The 4,457-nt window shown below is 38.3% G+C and overlaps 1 protein-coding gene across 1 annotated transcript in view; it reads right to left on the minus strand.

Moving 5' to 3' along the window:
• Positions 1-4,457, minus strand: part of LOC119418196 (potassium channel subfamily K member 2-like) — a 41,544-nt gene that overhangs the window by 874 nt on the left and 36,213 nt on the right. The gene's annotated exons all lie outside the window — the stretch shown is intronic.

The raw sequence follows: 4,457 nt of genomic DNA on the forward strand, positions 1-4,457 counted from the left end.
GATAGATAGATAGATAGATAGATAGATAGATAGATAGATAGATAGATAGATCTTCTTTCGGCTGTTCCCTTCTTCAGGGGTCACCACAGTGAACTATCTCACATGACGACGGCACTTGTTTTTACGCCGGATGTCCTTCCTGACACGACCACCGAGCTACCACAGCCCTCTGTGTGCAGCAGAGAGCTGCTATCTAGGGCACCCGGGGGAGCAGATGTTGGGGGTTTAGGGCCTTGCTCAAGGGCCCAGAGTGGGGCAAATGAGGATGGAGGCAGGTGTGGGTGTTTCACCTTTCCCAACCACATTTTGATGTTGTCGGTCCAGGGAGTTGAGATTGCGACCTTCTGATCACAGGCCCACCTTCTCTAACCTCTGCGCCACCGCTCCCCTCTGATAGATACTTTATTAATCTCAGTAGGAAACTGAACTGTTGCAATATCAGAAACAAGTGCAGTTATTGGTATTTGTTGCAGTCTAGACAGGGAAGAAATGGACACCAGGAATCTGCAGGAGGCCCAGGAAAGACGTTAGTGGACCCTCAGAAAAATGGGGCTCCCATAGAAACTCTTCACAACTCCCATCAGTGAGAATATTTCCTGAGCTGTGGATGAACAGTGTGGTTCTCCAGCTGTCCCTTAGAGGAGAAGAAAGACTTGCAGCTTATCGCCAAGACTTTACAAAAGATGTCGTCTTTCCACCATCCTCAGAAAATATCTATTCTGTCCGGCTGAACAGCAGAGCTGAAAATATCATGTATCTTTGTTTAAATTATATTTAAATCCTTGTACATTTTCTGTCATCTCCATAAGATTTGCCTGGATAAAAATAGGTTAACAAATAAATAATTCAAATATATATGCTGCTATAAAGCAGACTGCAAACAAAGTGGGTTTATTTGTGGAGAAATGTGCAAAGACTTTTATTTTCTTATCTTGGTACACTGGCCATTTCTCATGGAAACTGAATTTTGCTCTTTGTGCCATTTGGAAAATCCTCTTGCCATAAATAAATAAATAAATAATTTACATTCACCCAAGCTGCGGTAAAGAAACTATTCCTTTGATAGGCTGAAGGCACATGAAACAAAAAATGTACTCCTTCTTTGCAGCATAATGTAGTGATATCTAGTGAGGTTGTAAAGACGTGCTGTTTGTCCAGCGGTGCAGCCCATACCTGCCTTCTCGTCACTTGCTGGACAGTTTTTTCCACTTCTGATGGTACTCTGGCAACGTGAGGCAAAGAGTTCATCAGCAGGCGGTCACCTCGAGTACTCGAGCTGTTAACAGTTACAGATTCTGCTACTCCACTCAGAATCCACTTGGAATAGACAGAAATCCAAAATAGCTTTTGAGTAGCCATTCTATTATACTTTGCTGCCAGGTCAAGGGCATCACCACAAGCGTGACCAAACAGTTACTTAACTTCCTCCAATAATAAGTCATTATTCCTTCCTTCTTTACCTTTTGTTGTGTTATTTTTAGTCTTCTGTAAAATGATGCTTTAGAACCCTCACCACCCCTAGCTCCCAAGGCCGTGATTTAATGTATGTATGTGTTACACTTCTTAAGTCATGTTCAGTTATTTAAAAGCAATTATGAGCATAATAATAATATGCAGAAGTTATGCAATGATGGGGAGACTGATCTCTTTAATAGAGCGGATCTCGCTAATGTGACCAATAATTAAAGAAATTCAGTGTGAGATCATGAATGGCATCTCCATGAATCTCTTCAGACAGCTGTGGAACAGCTCTTCCCTCGAGCACTCTTGTCCTGAGCTCTAATTAGTGAACCCCGTGGAAGAACTTCCTAACCTTCATTTGTTATCTGAAGTTGGTCTCCATCTATCAGGGAGCTGAGATTTATGGAAAACAAACGAATAAACTAATACGAGAAGAAGGAGACCTTGGAATTGATGCAACCAGCTCTAGGCTGTTTTTTTAATTTTTTAATTTTTTTTACCTTTTCTGTCTATCATTATTATTTTTTTTATTAACCTTTATTTAACCAGACAAATCCCATTGAGATCACAGATCTCTTTTGCAAGGCCTGGGCCTGAAGGCAGACTAACATGCATGTTTTTGATCTGTGGGAGTACCCGAAGAAAACCCACGCAAGCACGAGAAGTACATGCAAACTCCACACAGAGAGACCCCAGGTCCAACCAGAGATTGAACCCAGGACCTTCTTTTTGTGAGGCAACAGTGCTAACCACTGAACCGTCGCGCTGTTACAATCCGGTCCAAATTTAAAACAAATTTAAAAGAATAATTCCCGTACAGAGCAATTTTCTTTTATTTGTGCAGTCATAAGAGGCAGAAAATAATAGCAATTAAACTTTTTTTTTTTGTAAAACTGTATGATTTTTATACATTTTATGCATAAATCACAGGCACATAATGCTGCCACTGGAAAATGCTGCACGCTAAACCGTCACTTAATTATTTATTTAGCTTTAGGAAAATATGTCAATAAAAAGGCATCATTGTTTTCTGGCTTCTAGAAGATACACAGTGTATCTTCTGGAGTGCATTTGTGGTTATTGAATGGTTTAACCTTCATGTTGCATCAGGCCTTCTTCTCTGAACTGATTATTTATTTATTAGCCTTTGAGGTGAAGAGGCACTTGAATTGAGATTTATGGCACATGTGGATGAACATTTGGAGCAAAAAAAACTCTCCCCTCTGTCTAGTTGCTTTCTCTGCCTGTTCATCCTCAATGTTCCTCCCTACCAGGAACTCCCCTCTAAAATAACAACCCATGCCTCCAACTAATCTGATTCTCTGCAGAGCTCACAGACTCCTCTTATATCCGTCAGTGGGTTGGGAAGAACTCCACACTTCCAAGTTGGCACCACCCTAATTTGTGTCACATAGAATAAAAAAAAAGAGGTGGATGTTGTGAGTACATGTGAATTTGTGTCTGCCGATTTGCATGTGGATTATGACGCTGCCAGGACAAGACATCTTTTTACTGAGCAGACACAGACATCCGGTGTGAGATGGTATTTACCTCACACAGCAACAATGAATAAGAGTCACTTTCAGATTTCTGCCTCGAGCATAAAATTAGAAAACAATAAGAGCACAATGAGTCTGTCACCAACAAGCTCTGACCACCTGGGTGAACTTTCTGCAAATGTCTCTCCACCTAGAACTGGGATCTGCAACCTGTGGCTCTTTGGTCCCTGTGCAGAGGCTTTTTCAAGCTTTGACCAAAACTGACATAAAACAATTTTATTGTTTGTTATACCAACAACAACCAAAGTTAGTTTCAACAGTTTTCATATTTCAGTTTTTTTCCCCCTTTGGTCATTTCTTTTGCAAATATCTGAATATTAGAACTAATACAAGAAGTAAAACATACTCACTTTAACTTTATGCTTTATTTCTATATTTAATAATTTTGTCCACAATAAAAAAAAAAAAACAACTCACAGGTCTGCATAGTTCATAGTTTGTTTTTTAATAATTGGTAAAAAAAAAATAAAAAAAAAAATATATATATATATATATATATATATTTATTTTTCCTTGTTTTACAAGATGGTTTTTCATTTGTTTTAAATTGTAAAAATATCACTGAATATTAAAAATCATTAGATATTTTTAGCATTATAACATGTGGCCCCTACTGGCCACAAACCCCCCCTCCAACAAACTTAAAGCGGCCCATGAGCCACCAGTTGATAACCACAGTTGTAGTGTCTCTGGACACGTTCAATTTAGTGAACGAAGGTGCAAAAATGGCTTTTGCAGAGCCCTAACCTAGAACATTAAATCTGCATCTCTAGACGGTAAAGAAATGCTTAAGGTTCAACATGAACCATCAGCAACAAACCCACAGGGAGTGCATCCTGTTACAAGATCACAGCCTTCAATTTAGTCAAAAACCGCACATTGTGATGGCTAAAGGTATTCTAAATTAACTGGAAAATAATGCTGCATTTCTTTTACCTCTCACTGTCAGACTGTGTAATAGGGATGACTCTCAGTTACTACCACACAAAGCTTTCTCTTAATATATGTACAAATATCTAAGTTATAACTATATTTGTGTTTAGCTATTAGTGCCATCTTGCATGGGGTTTATGTTAGATGTTAAGCAGTTGCTGATTTTGATCAAATAATCACTTTTTGAGAATTTTATAAAATCTGTTCAGTGGTTCGGTTCAAAAGATAAGTTAATGCCAAATTTTTTGACTAAAGACCTCGAGATCTGTTAGAGTTCAGGATATGTGTTGGGGATCAGTTCAGCTACTACCACACCAATTTATAGTTCAATATTTGTGACGTTAACAGAGTTAGAGCCATTTTTGTGTTTGCTTAAATCGATTAACTGTGGCATGAGCCGAGTTGACTTCAAAGGATAACCAGTTGTAGATATATGTATATGTATATATATATATATATATATATATATATATATATACACACATATATATATATATATATATA

This window comes from Nematolebias whitei, chromosome 12 (assembly GCF_014905685.2).
Source record: "Nematolebias whitei isolate Nwh7 chromosome 12, NemWhi1, whole genome shotgun sequence".
Lineage (NCBI taxonomy): Eukaryota > Metazoa > Chordata > Actinopteri > Cyprinodontiformes > Rivulidae > Nematolebias > Nematolebias whitei.